We start from the raw sequence: 23687 nt of genomic DNA, 5'->3' as shown, positions 1-23687 counted from the left end.
GTGAGGTTTAAAGGCTTTTTGATTACAAAAGGGAGTCATTCATGGTAAATAAATTGGGAGGGGAGGTTAGAACAGTGCTATATCTGAGTTTAAGTTGTGGTATTAACTGGGTAAAGTCCTGTAAATAAGACTGTATATTTGAGTCTACTTAAAATGATAGCTAACTGAAAGCAAAACTGAGATTAAGAGCTACATGTACCTTCATACTAGAGGATTTTTAGGCTGTAAAAATTTATCTGAGAAAATATTGGGGTGAAAGGCTAAATGTATAAAGTTGTCAGAAGGATTAATTCCTTTCTGAGACCAAGAGATAAAGCCTCGAAGACACAGAGAGCATTAGCAAGGGAATTGTGAGTATGATGCAACAAACTCATGGAAGGAAACAGAAGTTAAAAGGAAAAGAGAAATTTTGAGATTAGACAGCAGCTTGTCTCAGATAGCAGAAATTAAGTGTATTATTGAAGGTCTGGTAGAGGAGCATTAGAGGACAGGGGGGTGTAGTAACAAGATCAGTTAGAAATATGGAGAAAGTATTTCTTCACTTTAAGGTTCACAGTAACAGCCCTTCCCACCTCAGCCTTCATTCCAGAATAAAAAGAACAAACTTAAAAAACATTTCACATGCTGCACAGCAGAATTCAAGGCTACATAGAGCTGGGAGGGCAATACCAGCATTTGGGACCAGCTGCTGCACAACACTACCTTGTCTGACTTGGGGGGAGTCAAACCAGAAAAACTGGCCTTTCCACCCCAATAAATCCTGCTTGCAGATTGTTACCAGAAAGACAGAGCTGAGAATACCCTTAGATCATTTGAGAAGTTGGAAATTGTGAAATTGTTTGGTTTTTGCCCAGCAAATAATAGGTGCAATCAGAAAGATAAAGCAAAAAGATTCTCTAAAGAGTACTCCCAAGTTGTAAAACTTGCAGACATAAATCTACTGTCTTTGCCTAATATGCCCAAGGAAAAGGAAAAATATTGGATTTCCAGAGAATTTTTAAAAGGAGGAATACTCTACTGAACACCCCTCCAAAGACAGCCTCCTTCAAAGCTGAAGCACCAGAAGCTATCCACTACAGTTCCGTACTTGTTCCTGCATTTATTTAGGAGGAAATCTCTATTGCTAACAACAGTGATGAGAAAAAAAAAGGAAACAAAGAAAGATGAGACTTGGTCATTACAGACGTAAATCTTCACAGAACCAAATCAATTATTTTGAACATGCTATGAATGTCTAAGCAGAAAGAAGAAAAGAGGGAATTAGTTCAAAGGAATATCAGAGGAAAGGGAAACAAATAAAGTGCAAGGTATCCTTCAGGAAGAACTGGGCTGAGGCCAGAGTGAGCATTATGACATCCCTGTTATTCTTCAAGATTAACTAAGTGTCCATGACACAACTGACCTTGCTTCTCAATGGATCAGCTAAGCCACTTACCAGCTAATTCAACATCTTCCTAGAAATAAAATTGCTTAGGTATGAACAGCAGCAGGAAAATTAATGAATGTTTTATCCTGGTGCTGTCTTGAATCAATATGTCCAAACCTTCTCTTAAATCCATATACCTGCAAATATTTGCATGAATTGAAATTTTCTTCTCCTAAGTCTTTCTGCAACCTTAATTCCACTTAATTTTGGGTAAACATTTGCATGTTCACTAGGAAACATTGTGATTAAGGCACAATTATCCATCTAAAAACCAGAAAAGAGCATGAAACCATGGGATACAGTTCCAGCCAGGCAGCTAGACACAAGCAAAGCAGGAAGTGTATGACAGAGTGTTTACAATTTACAGAGAGCTACAAATACTCATAGAAATTAAAAATCCGTTTGTGGGTAATTGGAAAACAGAAAGCACAGAATACTACTGTTGACTCACAAACATTTCATTTATCTTTCAGCTTCATTTCAGCACTGAGAAAACAACATTACACTCTTTGCAGTGTTCAGGAATCCCTTATGTCCTGCAGATTGCTGTTAAATCCACACTTTTCTGTTAGAAGTAGTGGAAATCTTAATTTTCTCTATCTTCACCATTTTCTAGCACTTTTGATTCACTAGGCTGCAATGCTATCAGAAAACACTTTAGCTAAACACGCACATCTTAGTATTATTCTATTTTCTGTCATTTGCTGGTTTTGCTTTTGGGCCACTGTGGTTATCTGTAATGGCAAACAATAACTGTGACATTTTAAGGCATTGAGGTGAACCTGAAGATGGAAAATTACAGGAGATTACTTGAAAGTTAAGCCTCCAAATCCTAGAACTTTGTATTTAGGACAGATCATGTTTGATAGTGAAATACTGGAAGTAGAAACTTCCATAAAGCAAAAACTCACTTATGGGATTCTCAATATAAAAACTAGTGGTTTTACTCCCAGAGGTTAAAATAAGATGGAATCTCTGTTCTTGATATTTCAGTCCATTTTTTCTCATTCTTCTTCCTAATGCAAAAAAATAGTTGAGCTAGTAGTCACTGAATGAGACAAGAGCAAATATACCCAAAAAGGGAACAATAGAGAGAAATTATGACATTTATAAAGTGATTGGCTTGGGCAGAAGGGAAGTAAGGAAGGGATATAGAGTGAGATCCATTTCACTTAAGCCTCACACAAAGGACCCATAAAGGAAGGAAGGAGTTACAAAGACATGGTTTATTGACTGCTCACCACTGAGACAGAGTTTTCCTGTATAAATTCTTTCTTAGAAGGTTAATTAAAAAAGGGTTAGGGCCATGATCCGAAAACCCTTTATTCACTACCATAATCCTTATTCACACAAGGGATTCCATTGATTTCAGTGGACACGGGATTGCTCATGGGGCTTAAGATTTGCAGAACTAGACCCTGTGATTCTGAAGCATTAAAATTGACAATACTTTTGGATAACAATACAGTTATCCAGTCCGGGCAGAGCAGCACAGCTCAGCCTGAGCACAGGAGCAATGTGGAACTGGGCTGTGGCTAACTTTTATTACAGAGGACAGAAGAAAAAGATGTCAGGCATAAAAACCTGCATGCATACATACACAGTAGAGAAAAACCATTTGATAGTTGAGCCTTGGTTTATTACTCAGAGCATGCATGCCAAAGTAACACCCCTTTGCCCAGAGCACTGCTTGTGTGTCTGGTCCCAGCTCAGGGCTAAAAGCACAGCATGGGGCTACAGTGGGCACTGCTGCACATTGCAGAGGATGGAGACTGAAAGCAGCAGCTCCCCTTAACCTCAGCATGAATTCCCATAGCACCAGGATGAGCAGCAAGAGCTCTCTACAAACACAGCTGCTCTTAATCTCACAACTAATGTCCTGTCTGTAGGCCACTCTTTCCCCCAACCTGCTTCTTTGCCTTGCCTTGTTCTGCCTCTCTGTCCCTTTAGGGATGCCAGCTGGAAGATGTACAAAAACCATTTAAGTCATCTTTATGCATCATGTGCGTCCTCCATAAAGTTATTCCATACATTATTAGTGAGAAGGACAAGAATATAAAAAAATACTTTGTCTATGTGTGAAATGTGGAATGACACTTCTTAGCAGAATTAAAGGATTAACCAAAGCAGGAATGCTGTATCTTAAACACTGGCACTTCTAGCAACATGAGAAAAATAGAATTTTGGAGGAATAAGAATGATTCATTAAATGAAAACTATTCTTAAGGCCACAACCTTATATAAAGTAAGCCATTTACAAATATCAGCCTAATCTATACCACTGCGATGCTTTTGCTTTAAGAAATTCCATAAAGGTATAGGGACAGGAAATCACTGACAGTATTATCAGAGTACAAGGGCACAGATAACTATATATAGAAGACTCCCAAACATAAGGTACTGCTTTAGTAGACACAAGAAACAGAGACCCAATTCCCTTCCCAGATAACACATGAATATCAGGGGCACAGACTACTTCCAATACAAGCATCATTAAAAAAGAACGACGCAAAAAATAACGTAACATTGTTTTTCTTCAAACCTCCACATATTTAAGTACAACAACAACAAAAAGAGAAAGAAAAGGATCAATCTATGCTTCAGGAAAAGTGCTGCAGGCCACAGCATAGAAAATCTTATCATACCTTTTGCAGCCTGCTCTGAGGAACACTTCAAACGCAGAAGGGTGATCAATAAATCCTCATGAAAGTTAAGCCAAGAGCACTCAAAGCCTTCCCACCTCTGTAGCTGGCATCACACCCATCCTTTGGTAGCAGGACACTCCAACACAACCAATAATTTACTGCAGCACTGACACAGGCACCTCCCCACTTGTGATGAGCAGCACTTAACCATGAACACAAGGAGAAACACAGGTGTTGATCCTTTCCCAATGGCCTGAGCTTCAGGGGCTCAGTGGTGAGTGACCTCCTGAATCTGAGTTCCAGCTGTTTGCTATTCCCTGGAATCCACTCCCCCATATTTTGTCTTATTCACTTCTATTCACTGCCCTGACTCCAGGGTTGGGGTTTTATGTGACATGCCAGGATTTCCTGCCTGGGCAGCAGGAAATGCTGGAGATCTCTCTGGTACCACCTGGTGGCAGCTGTTGAGAAATGGTGACTTTTCTGCTTGGAACTACTGAAACATCTCACACCTCTTGCAGTTCCTGAGGTGCAGCCTCAGCATCAACTCACTGAAATGGTTCCCATTAACCACTTTCCCCAGCTCCTGCCCTCAGTGCATTCCCCACCAGCTCTCTGTGCTGCCTCACAGCATTCCCATCCACAGCACCTCCATTTCAGGAGATGCACTTTGGGGACTGCGAAAGCCCTGATGCCTCTTACAGCTCCAGTAAAGAGCAGCAATAAATGTAAGGAAGGGAGAGGGGCACTGAGCATTCAGGCAGCTCCTGTTCTCTGCAGCTGCCTGTGGAGACAAAGTGTGAGGAGGGAAGCTCAGCTCAGCTCCTCACTGTGCTCAGGAAACAGCCCAAAAACAAACACCCACCTGCTTAGACTAATACAGCAAGGAGAGAAGCATGAAAGCATTGAAAAACAAAAAAAAAACCCCAATTATCCAAGTATTTTGAATCTGAACACTGATGGACTGAATTACAGTTTCCGTTAACTTTCAGAAATATTTCTCTTTCAGATGTAGGCAATTAATTGATTAACAGCAACCTGTAGTGCTTGATGCCAAGGTTCCTTTGCCAGCAGCAGTGGGATTGATGTGCTCACCTGTCCCTGGCCAGCTCCTGGCCACTGGCCTGGCTCAGTGCTGCCAAAAGTGTCTTCACAGAAATACCCCAGTACTTCTTTGTCTGCTTCCCAAATATGTTCTGGAAAATGTTCTTTCTAGAGGGAGTGTTTAGAGCAGATCTAATAAAAGTGACTGAGACAAGAAAGATAAACATTGCCAGTAACTTTGTGGGCTTTCAAGGCAGCAAAAGAGAAGCACATATTGAGCATTTCCAGCAAAAAGGTGACTACAAACTTACAGCAGGAGCTGGGTTTAAAGCCACCCTCTGTCCCCCAAAGGCCTCTGAAATGGCTGCACTGGGATGGGGGTTCTTTTAAGCTTCTCAGATGCTTAAATGATATGAATTAGAAACATGCTGTATTTCCTGGAATGTCTTGAAGATATGCCAACCTCTTAGGTCCCCTTTCGAGGAAACTCCACTGAAAACAAAGGAAATTTATGCTGCTGAAATCCTCTGCATTTCTGGAAATCCCAGGCACACTCCTTTCTCCAGCCCACACCTGAGTCCCATGAGAGACCTTGCTGCTCCTGACTTTGTTGTGTAAACTCAACTTCTCAGCTGCACCTTGGGCCTCCATGACAGACTAGCAAAGGTGGCCATTCCCAGGGCCATGGAGCATGTAGGGATGTGGGGGAACAGAAAGCATTTAGACCATCAGAGAGTGGTTTGCACTGGAAGGGGCCTTAAAGATCACCTAGTTCCAACTCCCTGCCATGCACAGGGATGCCACCCACCAGATCAGGTTGCTCCAAGCACCATTGAACCTATCCTTGAACACTTCCAGAGACAGAGTAGCCACAGTTTCCCTGAGCAACCCGTTCCAGTGCCTCACAACTCTCACAGGGAAGAATTTCTTCCCCTTGTGTAATCTAAACATAGCCTCTTCCAGTTAAAAGACATTCCTCCCTGTTCTAACGCTTCATGCCCTTATCAAAAATCCCTCTCCAGCTCTCTTGTAGCACCTTTAGGTACTGGAAGGTGCCATAAGGTTTCCCTGAAGCTTTCTCTTCTCCAGGCTGAACAATCTCAACTCAGCCTGCGTTCACAGGAGCGGTGCTCCAGCCTCTCTATGATGCCCTATTGAGCACAAGCTCTGGAAAGAAGATCTCTGAATTCCACCTGAATTGTCAAGGGCAAAGAAGCGTGTCCATGCTGGCTCTGTGCAGGGGTCCCCCTGAGGAGGACTGAAGCACTGTCCCACTACCAATCCCCTCAGTGAGGCTGGTGGCACCCACAGGTCCCAGGGAGATGACTTCACTCAGCAGACCCTGATAAATCTAGTCATGTCTTTTCACTGACAATTTAAAGCTCTTACATTCTTCACTTCTTATCTGAAAAGAAGTGACATTTAATTCCAATGAGAGCTACACGCCTTTATACCTATTGACTTTGTCCTTAAATTTTCTTAATGCCAAAATGGCCCCTCTTTTTCTGATAACATTATTGTATCTTTGAGGTGTGTTTCTTATCATGTCCTATTGTGATGAATCACACAGTGCCATGCCAGTCACCATAGGGAAGCAGATATAAAACAAATGATCCTCCAAAAAGGAACAAAACATTTATAAAACAAAGCATTGAATGCTCCTTGTCTCAGCTTGCTAATATTGAGGTGCTGTTTTCCATCCAATATAGACAGCATTGCAACACAAATCACCTCCACGGAGTGACTTGCAAGTTTCAAACAGATTTTTTCAAGTTGAGTTTTTGAGACCTACACTTGGAACCATAAGGGAAAATATATTGTATTACATTATCAATATGTGTAGCAGGCTGGAAAAGCTTCTCCTTAGGGATCTGAAAACCATTACAGTAAATTTGTGCTTCATAATAAAAAATGTTTATTTCTAGAATAAATCAAAAACAGAAGCACTTTTCTCTTTAGAGCTGGTAAGATGAGTGAGAGTTTCAGGTGTCTGAATCCAATGGCTTGAGAGCTCAACCATAAATCACAGATATAAGACAAAAAGCACCCTCCTGTCCTCCAATACCTAATGTGTAATCAGCTGCTTGGGAAAGTTAAATTGCATCTTAAAAGACAAAGAATAAAGCACCACTTATGTTCTTAATCTTAAAGGTAATATGAAAAGGCAGATACCCAACCTGCCTGTTGCTTTCAAAGGAATATCTGTCTTTTCTTGGGCATATGTGAGCAGGCAGGACTTGACTGCAGGTCCTGTGTGACCGAGCTTGTGCATCTGGTCCTGCATTATTTCTGCAGCGTGCAGCTGCAGGAGACACGTGCAGACACAGCAAAGGAAATGTAGTCTTTGTCCCCCAAAGGAAACAAGACATCTGCCCTTGTACCGGGCAAAGCTGCACAGTCAATCTTGACACCTTGTGTTTAAATAATGGATAAAAGTTGTTGCTTTGTCACATGTAGATGCTAAAACTCCATCTGGACATACTGTTCCATGCATTGCTAAAGGAAAGTTGAACCCTGAACATATGAAGGCTCAACATTTTTTAGAGTCTCCTGGTGCTGCTGCAGCATTTCTCTTGTTCTCTCCCTCACAGTTCTGCTCTCGCTTGTCATCTCCCCTCTCTTTTGGTCCTGTCTCTTCCTTTGCCTTTATCTTTCCTCTTTGTGCTCCTCCTCCTCTTTCCACTGCTATCTCAAATTATTTCTCCTGCTAGATCTTCCTTCTGTCATCAGAGGGGTTCTTTCTTTCTCTAGAAATGGCTAGATTCTGCTAAGTGCAGACCAGGCTCCCCATTGTCTCGTGACAAGAGGGGCTGAAGGATGCTGTGTTAGATTGCAGAGGAAGGCTGCCACGAGTGGAACTCTGCTCTAGAAGCAGCAGAGAACAAACAACAAAAAGGCTGAGGAGTGGATAACACATAGGTATGCCATGTTGGGAACTCATCTTCTCCTGGAGGGACCCTAAAACTGTTCTGCCTTGCCTGGGGTTTTGCGCTGCCACAGCTGTAGTAATCAGAAAAAAACAAAGGCAGGAAACTTCATGATGCTCATCCTGAGAAACACAGAATGCAAGAGAAAATATGGGAGTGATGATGATACTGCTGAGCCTTTCAGGTGATTCTTTTCTGCAGACAAATATGACAGTGTGCATAAGTGGATGGGAAGTGACAGCTACCAGTACTGACCTCTACCATGAGGGGGTTGTGGTGTGACTGCTGTTCCTCTCCTGCTGAGCTGTGCAATTTCCCCATTCCCAAAAAAAAAGGCCAATATTTAAATATTTCTTTCTTAGATACGAAGTATAAACTTAAGCCATCTATCTACATTTTCTTCTGGGTTTCCAGACAATATTAAGTTAGAAAACTCTGAAATTGTTTATGTACTTCATTCACCAGCCAGCCATGGATACCCTTCAGTGCCAGCAAGGAGCAGTTGTGGGGGAATTCCTTCATTCTGCTGCAGTCCTAGAGCCCAATGTGCAGGTCTGAAATAAGTCTGTGCTGCTGGAAGCCAGTGCACATAGTTTTAAAAGTTTGTGTTAACACTTTTTTCCACTGAAAAAGAAGAAGTAATAAAGTATTTCTCTCAGTTTGAATTCCCATGTGGATGCAAATAAAACGCATAATCAAAAAAAAAACCGCAAAATGCTTTAGTTGTATGAAGCAGAAAATATTCAATTCCACTCAAATTTCCTCATTAGAAAAAAGAGGAAACAACAATAACAACAACAACATCATCAACAACAACAAACTGGGAATGTAATTTTCAATTACATAATTATAAGGGAAGGAAATTTTTGGCCACCTCTCAGTTACTTTTCAGATTGAAACACTACTGGGCCACAACCTTGAAATTAGTTCCCACACACGGAAAGGTGAATCAAAACTTTCCTTTCTCCTCTGAATAAAATATACACTCTTTTAAGCACACTTTTTCTAGAAGCTGAAAATCAAGAACATCTAAAAAACAAAGCAAAGCATTTCACCCATCAGTCCAATCATTAGAAAAAGAGAAAACTGCACCATTTTGATGTTAATGTTGTTCTGTGAGCTATTACACATTATCCAACAAATCTCCTCAGTGTAGTAGAGAAAGCATACAGCATGAGTTAAAAGAAAAAAACTTAGCACATTTTACTCTACTTTAGTTATTTCTATTTAGCAAAAATCCTGTGATAATATAATAGCTCAGGATTACAGCACCTTGCTTCATCACCACCACAAAGGGTTTGTCGGCCTCAAGTGCTTTACTCCAAGATAATTGATGGCTAAAGGACTCAAGCTATGTAATGGAGTTACAGACAGCATTGCAAGTAGATGCTTTGCTTTGTTCCACCTAATGATGTTTTGTGCAGCCTGTCTTAATTAGGATGGATGGAGAGCTTTCTGCAGCAGTGCTGCTCACTTCAATGAGCTATAACAACGTACAAGACAGGCAGAGATGGGGATTAGTACATTTGCCTTTGTGTAAAAAGAGAAAGAGAACAGAGACTTGACCTCATCTGAAATTTACAGAATTTTCATTAAGCTTTCTATCCAAGTTACCCATCTTGACTTGGCCAACCTAAAGACTCCACATTTTGGGTTTTTTTTCCCGATGAGGACAGAGCAGTAGGCTGTTTTTCTCAGCTAAGCAACATACTAAATTTCCAGCTTCTTGACTGTGACAATATTTTACCTTACACTAATCGGCCAGTGCTAGCAAAATTGTTGGGAGTGAAGAGGGGGAGAGGGGGATTAAGACAAGGTCATCTTTCTTCCCATCATGGATTAAAAAAGCCTAAGACTTTTCCTTGTTTTTCTCATTATCACTTCCAGAAATCTCAGGTCCTGTGTCTGCAAATCCAAAAAATGTGCAGCAAATCAAGGGAGTGTCATATAACACTGGGAGTGATTCCCACATAGACAAAACTCCCTTTCCATCATTTCTGAAGATATGTTTTCTGCACTGCAAAACCACTTTATGCTAACATTTTTATAAATCAGTGTCAGGTCTGTGGTGCTTAATTGATTAACATGCTGGGGGGTCTGAAAGGAAAATGGTTATACTATAAAAAAGCACAGCTCCTTCAAGGTGTTAAAATCTAATGAGATTTTCCACTTGTTTGTGCACAACTGGCCCAGGGCATCTTTTATAAAGTCTTCCCCCAGCTGAGGAGCTGGAGAAGAAAAAAACTTAAAGCTGCTTAGTTATTGTTTCTTGCTTTGAAGGACAAGCCCCGTTATTAGATTTTTCTGATGCTCTGTATGGCTGTAGGATGTGGGTTTTTCCTCATTTAGAGGTTCTAAAGTAGTTGGCAGGATTCTGACCAGGTAATTGTAAACAGCTACACTACCATTGACAATTCCTTACTCAGTACATGCCTACCTTGTTCCAGCAGACACATCAGGTCCCTGTGTTCCTCCAAATTTATTAAAAGAAATTAATCTTCTTAAAAGCAACTCCTCCACCCCACCCCAGTAAACCTTTCCTCTCATCCCCTCTCAAACAAGGTCTTGTTTACCAAGTAAAACAGGAGCTTCTGCCCCAGGTTTTCATGCCATCACGAGTAACAGGAGAAAAATGAGAAAGGAAATGTGATTAAAATGGAGACAAAATAAGTAGGAATGGGGGGAGATGAACTGGCAGACTACAGAAGAATAAGCTGTGGCAATAATGACCAGAAGGTTAAAATCTGTTCCCTCCAGTATTCTTCATTTAAAAATTTCCTTCTTCTGATTAAAACTTTGTAAATAGTAATTATTATCCCAAAGATATTCATAAACAGATGTTTTAAAAAATGCAAATTAGGCCACAATTCAGAAAATATGCAGTTTGTGTGCCACAGGGAATTTAATCTTTGAAAGCAGAAAAAAGCATCAGACCCCATTTCCAGCAGAACACCGTAACTCAGGACTAGAAGCAGTGCTTTTTTTCCTCTCTACTTGTTAAATATGGTAATGGAGTGAAAAACCTATTATTTACTGAAGACTGTGCTTTTATATTTCATTTGTATTCATAAAAAAACTACAGAATGTACCTAATTCCAAGCTGCTTTATTTGTTTAGCATAAAACTGAAGCATATTTATATGAACAAAAGCAAAACCAGTTTCCATTAAGATAGGTAAGTATCTACAAATAATTCAAAAGGCGAAATTTTTCTTATCTTTCCCTGGAAAGGGAATAGTCATTCAAATCAGATGCATTTCTGATAAGTAAGAGCAGCTTTCCTGATCGTCATTTGTTTGTGAAATACAACATGGATTATTGTTTCTGTGAGGGTAATTGGTTGTGGAGTCTCTTCCATTTTATATCATGATACCACTAGAAATGATGAAATACTATAGATTCTAAAATGAGTATGGTCACTTAATTTTAAAACAAAGCAATTACTGTTCTATTACCAGGTATTCTGAATCAATATATTGTCTTGCAACTTGCACTCACATCCAGAATAAATCTATAATATTACAAGTAGTCAGAAGTGAATAGCAACTGAGCAGAGCAGATATTCAACAGAGTTCTTGGGTATAGTTTGTGCAGGTTATACACTCAGATTGGCCAGCAGTAAAAATAGAGGGTGGTTATTGGTCTTCCAGGTGTCTCAAAATATCCAACTTGCCCTGGGATATACAGAATTGATGGAGCTTCTGGAAGCAGTAAATTACAATTTTCACCTTATTTTCAACAGTTAGAGTTGGTCCCTTTGACATCAAAGGAACTAATAAAGCACAAAGAGTGCATTGGATTTGACCCAAGAGACACACATGCACTTTTATATACGAGGTAAAATTTTATTGCTGATGGTAAGCTCATGGCTTTCTTACTGGTCTGGATTTTCCTGCCTGTCTCTTTTTTCAACAGTTCTTAGAAAAAACCCTATATGGTTCTTTATTTTTTCCTGATGGGAAAACAATCTGCTTCTCAAAGGGGAAAAAATAAAAAATTCACAGTGGCTTAGTAATAAATAAAATAGTTAACATAAATAATGAGTAAGCAAAAAAGATAAGTGATCACCACTACAAGTGTCAAAACCAGAAAAGTAGATGAGAGCTGCTGTTTTTTGCACTGAGAGAAATTTTCACAATGCTATATTTGCTCCTTTAATTGAAGCTTTATACATTAGCATTTCTACAGCTGATTTTTATTATGCTTAATATTAATAAAGGATTACACAACTCAAGGCCCCAAATTATAATAATTACAAAATTAAACCTCCTCAAGCTCTCTGAACAGCAGGTAACTGCCATCTCCTCTGTGGAAGCTGAAGGAGGGGATACCAGGATGTGTAGGGATGCTTCTCTTTATTCAAAATGACAGAGAGCAGGCTTAGATTAGGTATTAGAAAAAAATTCTTCCCTATGAGAGTGCTGAGCCACCAGCACAGGTTTCCCAGAGAAGCTGTGGCTGCTCCTGGATGCCTGGAAGTGCCCAAGGCCAGGCTGGAGCAGCCTGGGATAGAGGAAGGTGTCCCTACCCATGGCAGAGGGTGGAACTGGATGAGATTTAAAACCCCGTCAAACCCAAATCTTTCTACAATGTGATTCTAGGACAAAAAGAAATTGCTTTAAGTTGCACACAGGGAAGGTTTAGATTGGATATCAGGAAAAGTTTCTTCATCAAAAGGGTTGTCAAGCCTCAGCTTCCCTTTTGGCTCTCGCAGGCCCTGTCCTGCTCCTGTGTGTCCCTGACCAGCACACTGCCTGCTCCGTCCCGGCCTGAGCCACCTGCGCCCAAACCAGGCCACAGCCGTGATCCTCACCGCCACCCCGGAAAATGTTTTGCAACACTGACAAGTGATACTAAATCAGAGGATGTGTCAAACAGTATTAAACAGATTTCGGAGGGTCACTCCTTGGCTTTAGGTTTTTGATATTGTCTCAAATTGCCCAGGCTGCCAGCCTTGCTGCCTGCTCCCCCTCAGCCATGTCCAGGCCCAGCCCTGCCTCAGGACATGCACAGCTCCGCCAAGCTCCACTGGGAGCTTTCCCTCTGTCTCCTCTCTCTCTTCCCCCTTTTTCTTCCTCTTGTGATGTCTGTTCTAGGCCTCTTTACAGGGTAACTCCTTTTTATCTTGGTTTTTTTCTTTACCAATAAACGGTTCTCAGATATAATGTTTGTTTCGCTTGACTCCATTTCGTTCATGGCCATTTATCTTTAAAATAAGCCCTCCCAGTTCCCTACAGTGGAGCATGACATGGGGTTTGCATGTGGAGAGGGTTTGCCGCTAGCACGAGGAAGGTTGGCTTTCCTCCTTTAAACCAAGCTCCTGGGAACAGGCAGCAGCCTTTTCCATGTACATTTATACCTTATATTTACATCCATCATTGCATGTCATTTACTGACACTGTGTAAAACCATGTAACCAGCACCTTGAGGGTGAAAAAAGACAAAGACATGGCTCCTTGAAAAGAAACTTCTCTTACTGTGTTAGTTTAATCCTGAAGTTTGGCACTGCAGCTGCTGAAGATTGACTTTCCAAACAGTTTCGATAGCGTTGTTCTAGACAGCATCCTAAAACAGGATTATTGTGAGCACCCAAGTTGTCAGTAAGTACTAAATCAGTCTGTTGGTGTTTTAAATGTGACATTGTGCTCAGGTCCACCTCTCTTTGCAGAATACCTGATCAAGGGGAATAAAGCAATTCCATCTCATCTGAATTCTACGAGGACATTGGAAAACTCTGGGCCACTAAGAAAAAACGACATTTTCGTGATGGTAGCCTCATGTTGATGCAGTCACAGATTAACTCACCTCCTGAATATAGTAGGAAGTAAAAAATTGAGCTAAAAAACTGCCATTCTAGGAAGATTCAGATGCTAGTGCATGAATATCAGCAGTGTTTGTGTCCACAGGGATTTTGTAGAGTGGTTTTGAAACAATCTGTGCATCAGAAAATACCACATTTTTCAATGAGCACAGGAAGTCTGCAAAGCTTTTTGTGCAAAAAGCAAGGTTAAAACTCATTAAAGCTCACATCAGGCATTTGATGGGCTTTACAAGCTGCCTTACTGTCTTAAAGTGAAAAATAACTGTTAGGAATTGGTTTATATTTTTAAACGTCCTGGATTCTCCTTCTCTAGCAAGGAAGCAAAATTGCCCCATGCCAGACACTTATTCCCCTGATAATTCCTCTCCTATTGTTTTAAAATTATGAGTTCTGACAACGGTTGTAAAAACTGCTGTTAAACTGTGCTTGAGAGCTGCAATGGAGCACAGGGAAGAAAGTAAAAATAGTCAGGATCTGGGCCACACTTGCTTCTCCAGAGCAGCAGAAGGAATCTGTGGCAGGAACATTCAGGCCTTTTCCAGCTCAAGATCAGGTTTACACTGTGACCAGGGGGACCTGCATTTTTGAGTGGCCCTGGTCACTGGGGCCAAGTTCCACAAGGAAAGATCGCTGGTCATGTCTTTTTTTGGAAGCAAGAACAACTGAGGGCCTCCTCCAGACTGCTCCTTTGATTATAGAGAAATCATAGGTTTGCTCCCAAATAAAGTGATTTGCAAACAGTAAAATATTGTGAGATTAAGTCTGTGATCTATGATTCCCAATGTACACAGGCCCAAATTAAATTTTCCTTTTTAATTTCGAGAGCTGTCAGCAAAACTACAACACAAAAAGATGTGTTTGATACAGGAAAGGAGAAAACAAAAATTATTGGTAAAGAAAAGCCAAAACATTAATAAAACATTTCCAGTATCTCTTTGTTATTTCTAGTACTTTTATCTGATTTAGCACATCACTGAAAATCCTGAAATCCTTAAATTTTAATTTGGAAGTTTGACTGAATTTTTTTTTTTGTATTCAGCAGTGTCAGTACACAAACTGTGTTTGTGTACTTTGTTAAATCCATGTAAAACTTTAAATTTGTTTCAGGGGAACTCTGGATGTGATCTAAATAATTGAGCAAGAGAATCTTGTTAAATATTTAGAAAACGTATATTGGCATTTTTATATTTTACAGTTCTGCCCTATTAAAATTTATGGTAAGGAAGATTTCTATTAAGCTTCTGAGACACTAAGTACTAAATAATCCCTGAAGAGAAGAGAGGAGGGAATGTAAGTATTTCCTTGTTATTGACTATTCCCAGAGTTTTCAAGCAAACAACACTACAATCCAATCTGCATTTAAAACAGTTGAAACTATGGTTGGGTGCAATGAAAATCATTTTACCTAAAACTTACTCATCTACCAAGACCTCTTGTGTCTGCACATATACAGTGGCAACAGTTATTCCAAGTGTTTCCATCTTGGACTCATCCACTCTAGCTTCAGGCAGTGCTTTAGCTGAGGTCCTGTGCTGCCTGGGTATGAGGGGAGGAAAAAATAAAGGATAGCTGAAAACCCTTAGTCACATGTCACAGAAACAGTGGTATGTAAAGAAAGAGGAAATATCTGAAGACACTCATGGTGTGGAACAGATCTCACATTTACACAAGAGAGAGCAGTCATGTATGATTTAAATGGCTTCTGCATCACATTATTAGTGTTTTGAGACTCAGAACGGAGAAGCCAAGCAGGATTTCATCGGCAAGTCAAGCTGAGGTCTCCTGAGTTTGACCTCCAAAAATATGGGGAAATAATCAGCAGACTCCTTGATTGACAGTGTTTGCACCAAGAAATCTCTCATGGTAATGGCATGAACCTCTGCCCAGCCACTGCTGCATGCAAACCATGTACACATAAGCAAATCTGTACCTGCATACACACACTGAGCAAAGTGTGTTCTCCTACAGGACTTCATGTCCTTTTTAATAGCTTGAAACATGACACTGAGAATAGAAATTGAGCTGCTTTTACAAATTATTTATAATAAAAGAGCGTGAGATTAGGAAAAGAGGAAAATGTTATATCGCATTACAGGAAAGCAAATGTTGCACAAACCATTAAAAAAGTCACACTGGCCTGTGCAGATTAACTGTGTCAGCACAGCACATACTCATCCTGAGTTTTCTGGATTGATTTTAGAGACAGAATCTGTCAGCCATCCAATACAAAGCTATCCAAGGCAAGAGCAAGGTGAATGATCACTACCTCTATAACTCTGCCATCAAAAGCAGTCCAAGCCTTGAAATTGTGAAACTATTTTTTAAATGGCTTCCTTGACAATTTTCTCTTTGACTAGCGATAGCACTGACGCATTTTCTTAGTCACTACTCTGATTTGTTTGCCAAAAAATGCTGCAGCAGAGCTGCTGCTTCAGGATGACAAGAATCTCAGGACGCCTGGAAAATGTTTTGCAACACTGACAAGTGATACTAAATAAGAGATTGTGTCAAACAGTATTAAACATGTTTGGGAGGGTCACTCCTTGACTTTACATTTTTGACATTGTCTCAAATTGTTCAGTTCTTTCCTCCTTTGCACTCTGCAGTCATTAGAACACCATGGAAGTGTCTATCTTTGTAACTACAGCTATTTTATTTCATTATTTTGTATTCTGCAGCTATTCCACACAAGCTGCTGGGACCACAATTCCTATATAGCATCCAGCTAAATTCCAGACGTCACAAGGTTAGTTATAATTTTATACAACAACCAATCAATGACAAAGTGAGAAGGGATGACTCAGATTCACTGACTTTTACTGACCAGATTGTACATTCCACAGCTGTATTTGGTGACTTCTAGTTACCCCTTCATCTTGCCTGATGTTTGCTAAATTAAATACAAAATTAGGAAAAAAATCTAGTCCCAAATTTTTAATAATTTACAATTCAATAACTGTCATCATTTTCCATAAATCACACAGCCTTTATGTTCTAAAATTAGAGCTTGTGCAAGCACTTGCAGCACAACAGTGATACTAATTGCACATTGACACATCTGTGTTCCCTAGTATTCTGTCTGATGCACTCAGAATGCTCTTCCTAGAAACATGTAAGAGAAGAAAAGAACCAAATATCAACAGGACATGTGCAAAACAGGGGAAAGAAGTCCTCCTACATGACCAGAACAACTTTGGGTTTTTTCATTATTTCAAGGTAACAGTTATCTGAAAAGTTACACTAATGCAGTCATTAGATATCTTTAACTTAAACACTAAAACTTCCACCAGAGTGATAAGAAATGTTTCTATAGAAGCTTTGGAAGAAAAATCATTCAAATCCGGGAAAATGCAGTTAAATCTGAATACAACTGTATTAATTACTTCTACAAAAAACATGGAGGCTTTATACACCCTCTTGCCTCCTCAACTGAAAGTGGTAAGTTAATAATGGCCAAAAGAAACAGCATTTATTGTATGCAACTTTCCTCCAAAGCTCTGAGCACAGAGATTTTCTCTTCCATACTGTTTAAATATAGATGAGTGGTTTTTCAAAAATGGTAGAATTATTCAGTTCTTTGTTATTGATAAAATACTCGCAAAGGTCGCAGATGCAGCACTTTATAGATGATAAATATTCCCAACAGGAAAATCCACTGAAAAAAAGGCTACTCTGAACTTTTATCCATTGCAAAATTACTTCCTAGACAGTAACAGCCCCATTTCGTTTGGTTGGGTTCTTTGTTTGTTCTCCCATGAACTTCAAAGATGTATTTTATTAGTCATTCCAGGGAAAAAAAAAATAAACTCTGCAACATTGCTAGTAAAATTCAGGGAGATACTGCAGATAATTCCTGCTGCAGAAAAGAAAGCAAAGCACTGTGCATGGAGAGAACCAGTGAAATCAGGATGTCCTTCACAAAATTATTGCTTCATTATTTGTAACCCTGATGTTCTTACATTCTTTGCTGTGTAGTCAAGCCATACCTATCCAAACTATTTCTCTATGTTTACATTAACAGATTTATCATATGTGTGCACCCCAACATGTGCAACCACGTATTATTTGCACAGAAACAGAAGAAATATAATATTAAAATAAAATATTATTTATAAGCCAAACTCAGAACTTTTAAGACTTCTAAAGCTTATTTTCACTGGCTTGAATGTGACAGTGGGGGAAGGCATTGCACACAAGTGCTGACAGTGCTGGTTTGTTGTCACCGTCAGGAGTGCTACATGCGCAGTATATTTTACAATAAAAACCTGGAGGTACTCTGGAGCACCTTAAAATGTTAATGATGCCATCCTTTGTACTAGAAAAGTAAGCTTAAATCCAACCCCCCATGCTCTAAGACAAGGAAAATATTGTTAGCATCAGTCAAGAAACCTACAAAATTTGGTAAAATAGTTTTCCCTTAGGAAGCAAGGCTGCAGCACCACGATCCAGCCTTTGAGGACACTCCAAGTATGAAAGCTGCAAATACGTCACTACAAAATACCACATCAGAACCCAGGAGGGATTATTGCTCTAAAAGAACAGAGGCCAGAGCAGATGATTCCACTCTGACCTGCAGTGGCCACAAGCACAGCTCACACTCCTGGGTGCAGGGAGTTGGTTTGGAAGGAACAGCTCTCAATCAGCACCATGGACAGGACAATCTTCTGTCAAGGGCTTGCTGATTACTATCAGGAGTCAAGGGCAGGCTTAGGCCATGAAAGGGTAATCTTGACACCTTGGCTGAATGTTAGGCAAAGCCCAAAGCCTTCCTCACACGCCAAGAGAGCAAAGTGTGGGTGCAATCCAGTTTCCAGCACTTACTGGCAGGGAATGACAGCTCAGCTCCCGTTTCTCCCTTTGCTTCCTGCACAACACGGGGTGGGGGTGGATGGTGCATGAAAAGCACCTGTTTGGGCCCTAAGAGAGACTGTGGCATCACAACTTATAAACACTAAGTTGAACACAAGGCAACAATTTCCCCAGAGGCATTCGAGCCTGAGACAGGCCTTGGATGCAGTGATTTTTGCTTACTACATTACAATGGAAACATCTTTTAATACATATCCTTTGGGTCCTGTATTCCAGTAACAGCTTTGTCTCTTCAACTCAGTCTAGCAGAGTCTTACCAAGCAATCACATACAAATTAAGATGATCTAATAACCATAATTTTTGAATGACTAGCAAGGGTGATACAGCTGATCTAATCTATTCACTATTAGTTATGGCTCACATAGGTCTTCACCAGAAATACTGGTTCCACACAGTCTGTTGTGATATAAACACATTTTTAAAAGAACTCAGGATCTCATATCAGCTCTTTTACTCACAAATGCCTATCAAATCACCTGCATGTCTTTGCTGACTGGAAGTGGCCTATGCACTTGAGCAAAGGCTACATACATAAGTGAGACTACAGATCTAGACTTCCTTTTTCATGTTTTATCTACACAGACTTGTGATTATTTTATGTTAAATGTATTGTTAACACATTTCTTTATAGCTGTTCCATTTATAATTTATTTGTATAAAGGATCTTATAGCATCCTCTTATTACAAGAAAAGCTTCTGGAGTTCTGGGATTACTGTCAATGAAATCTAGGGATTATTTAGGTTATCCATGAGTGAATTCCCTCCTTGTCAGTGAGCTGATTCACTTAGAAGACATTTGTGCATTCCTCAAGCTTCATTTATAATTCTCCACTTGAAGAGCAGCAAGACAAAGCATCCATGAGAAAAAAAAAAAATCACAGAATCAACCAACCAAATCAAAAAAAAAAACCAAAACACCACCACAAACGCCAAAAAATAAGGAAGAGACTGAAAAAAATTGAACCTTAGAGAAATCTAAGCCTCCAGACCCAGTGGACTGAGGATAAGCAAACCAGCTGGCTATGGCAGAAAAGTTCCTTTAATCTGTAATCTGATCTCACCCCAAGCAGCTCTAAGATGATTTTGTTAGCAAGAATATGGGTTAATGTATATTGGCATAACCCTATAAAAGAGCTGAGTCCAGAGTCCCTAAATATCAGCATATTGATACAGTGCATTTGTTAATGAGAACAGGGCTTGTGCACAGCTTGAGGAGCTGATGGAGGGTTCCCCAGTCCCAAAACACCTTGCCAGTGTGCAAAGCAGAGCTGTGTGGTGCCTGCCTTGCAGCACTAACACTGGCAGAGCAAGGCTGCCATCTGTGCTCTGTGCCAAGGCTGGGGGTACAGGAGCTCTGGGCAGGTTTCTGCCAGGCCCTTGCACATCACTGCAAACTTGATGTGCTCAGCCCTCCTGCTGCACTAACATTCCTGGCCTCTTGAGGTTATCCAAGGCTGGAATCCCCCTCTTATTTGCAAAATCTTCTACAGAGAAAATGGTCAAACAGCAAGCAACAGGTTTGGGTCCTAGAAATCCAAACCTATTGTGGAGCAGTTTACTTGGCATACACACCCTGCCTTACTCATGGTCTGAGAGGAAGCTACTGAAACACCAATTTTGTACCTCTTCATGGCATGTGTATCCCTTATGATGGAAGAGAACACATTCTCATAGAAGCTCAAAACCTTGGCAAAATTCAGCCCAGAGCAACCCTTCCTGTTGTTGGGCACAGAATGTGGGGAGGATCATGGCAGCAGCAGGGGACAGAGAATCAGGGTTTGCAGGCACACCACTACCTCAGAGGGAGCAGGGGCAGGGAAATTTCAGGAGATCTCTGCCAGGACAGTAGAGAACAATGCTGATATTGCTCTTTTTAAGGTCTTGTCAGATCTGTTGAGCAATAAGTCAGTATTTAATGTTTCCCTCACCTTCAGAGTCCCTGTAGCAGCCAGGGTCCAGACTGCTCCTTCAGGCAGAGGCAGAAAGGCAGGTTAAGGTTGTGTGGAACAGCCAAATCCCCATCAATCCATATTGGTTGATAGTTTCAATAATGGATTATAGCCACAAATAAAGCATGGCAAGTTGTCAAGAAAACTTGGCATTGGCACAGCTGCAGTTTTACCTGAATCACTTCTCTGCATATCAGATTTTTGGATCAAGCCTCAATGTTTGACAACGCTGCCTCCATGGCCCTCTGAACACTCTCAGGCACCCAACACTGAAATAATGAAAGGCAAAGCTACCACTTTCTACAAAGAATCAAGATTAGTAAACTTGCAGAAAGATTTTTGCGAGCTGAAGGCACATGAACTAAAAAGATAAAAAGGGATGAGAATGTGCTTGTGCTACTCTGCAAATTATCTGGAGTCTCAGTGTTAGCATTACCTGCAGAAGACAATCTCATACCAACAGCAACTGGTCTGAACGCAAATACTCTTTGTCCTCCCACCAGCAGCAAGGAGCCAAACATTAGGAGTCCTTATCCAGGGAAGCAGTCATTGTAGGTACAATCAGAAGTTATAATTGGAAGCTACAGTACAGTAGTCTTAGATGAGGGATCAGTGCTTTTGCAAACAGGCAAGGAGAGGAGATACATCTGTCTCTGTACATTTTATTGAAGTATGATTCAAAGTGCAATGTTGGTGGTTTAACATAAATGCAACACGTTTTTATAATCCTTATCAAACATTCACTCACTAGATCAGCATAAAGCACAGCTTATTAAAATGGATAAGAGAGGATTATGTGATTCCCATTGTGAAGAAATAAAAAGTATTTAAAATACAGAGATTCTTTAATCTGTTGCGCAGAAGGCACCACGCACATTGCTGATGGAACAATGTGTATGCATCCAACTTTTAATCACACAGGTCCTGACAAAGAAAATAGTGAAATGATTCTTTCCAGCACACAGGATAAGCTGTTAACAATATAATCCTGATTGCATGTCAAACTTTGATGATTTTGGTTTGGTTACTGTATAAGTATTTAATTACACTTTGCAAGTTTTAACAACAAGGATGAGACTTCAGAGTCTAAACCCTCATTCTAAAGTTTTGTATATCTATTTTGGGCATAAATATTGTTTTCTAACAAAATTTTATGTGATTTCTGAGACTTAGCAAGTAAATCAAACAAAAATGGAGCACTCACAAGACCATATTTTTCCACAAAACCATATCCCAAATTAAGACATCTCTGATAAAAGAAATAGAATATTCATCAAGACCTAAACTAAGCTTAAAAAACCAATCAGATCACAATTCATAATATTTCCTTCATTTAGTGAGAAATGAAGGAAAGATATTAAAGAGTGATAAAATGAAAATACAAAGAGTATTAAAACTGAAAAAATTTTAAAAGGTTAGATTTCTTCAGCTGTGTTTTTTTAAAGATATATTTAGAAAACAGCTAAAAGAAAATGGAAGGGACATATCTCTTCTTGGTCTCACTTAGAAACCACTTTGCACAGAAGTTTGTCTTTTCCAAATCATACCTAGGGGAAGTGGTTTTGCTAAGTACAAGTGGGATCAGAAGGAAGCTGAGGACATCACAGTAAAAAAAACATAAGAATATGACAGTGTTCCTGCATAAAGGGAGTTTTACCACTTTCACATTGGTTCTGAAAATAAGCTGATGCCTTCAGCAGTTATACTTGCACTTAAATATCCTTTGATCACTCAGAATTTGTCTTGTGATTGGGAGCAAATTAGAAGAGAGTGCTTTCAATTTACATTATTCAGACAGGAATTAAAAAATAAATACTGTAATAATGAATCCTAATAAAATTATACCTTTCTTAAAATGAGGTCATACCAACATGCTATCACCAGATGGATTCAATTTTGTATTGAACCTAGGAAAACAGAAGAGCTCAGCACAAGAAATCAGTCCTTTTCAAGAGCCAGTGATGCTGATAGAAGTGTATATGCTGTTGGCAGAATCCTCTCAGTAGTGCTCTGCTCGAGCCCAAGGGCAGAAGCAAACAAGTCATTAGTGAAACCAACTGCTCCACCTGCCACCACAAGTTTATGCAAACAGATAAGGAAACTGTGTTAACAGCTAGCAAATGCCATCAGAAACAGCAACACCTCGAGTGAAGTGACTGGCAGGGCCAAGTCCTTTGACCAGAGAAATACAGCAGTCTGGATGGACTTCTGACCCTTCAGCATTGTAGGAATGAGGTAACGTGACCAAATATAAATTCAAATGTTACTCATGGTCTTTTTAAACACACTTCAGCTTGAACTTTAATTGCTTTTTCTTCAGCTTTAAAGGTAAGTACATTTTAGCTCTTGCGTCAAGAAGAAGGAAAATACACTGCCATGGCTCAAATCACCAAAGGTTAGAGAGCCAAGTGGAACAACTACTTTTCATGGACGCTACAGTAACTCATCACCCATGTCTTTGGAAGTGATTGCTTTTATTTTGTACACTGCTCAGCACAAGTCAGTAGTTTAACTTTTGCCCTGTTTGTTGCAATAAGAGAGCCAATATGAATAATGCTGAGCTACCCAAGCCTGGCATCACTTAAATAAATTCTTTTTGTTAATCTTTGAAGAGTTAATTCTTCAGGTGAAACAGCAAACAGTATTTTCTACTTACATTGATAAAATAAATTATCATAGGGCTATTTTATTCTTAAATATTGATTTTAGAAAGGGAATGCATGAGTTCCTTGATAAACAGACTAGAACATCAATCATGTCATTTACTCTGACATTGAGTGAGATACGATGTCAAAAATGGGAGTTTCTGAAGGTGGTAACTTGTTGATTCAGGCTAACAATACACCACAGACTGTGCACACAGCAGTGAACTCCCTACCTCAAATCACTGTTGTTTTCACAGTGAGCCAAATATCATGGCCAGTGACCAAAGCAGTGTGTGAGGTCACGGGCCGGATTATGTTAGTGAACCAACATTATTATTTAATGCTAACAAAAGCCAGGGTG

Source organism: Zonotrichia leucophrys, chromosome 4A (assembly GCF_028769735.1).
Source record: "Zonotrichia leucophrys gambelii isolate GWCS_2022_RI chromosome 4A, RI_Zleu_2.0, whole genome shotgun sequence".
Classification (NCBI taxonomy): domain Eukaryota; kingdom Metazoa; phylum Chordata; class Aves; order Passeriformes; family Passerellidae; genus Zonotrichia; species Zonotrichia leucophrys.
The sequence above is the reverse complement of the archived record's forward strand: the minus strand, read 5'-3'. Positions refer to the sequence as shown.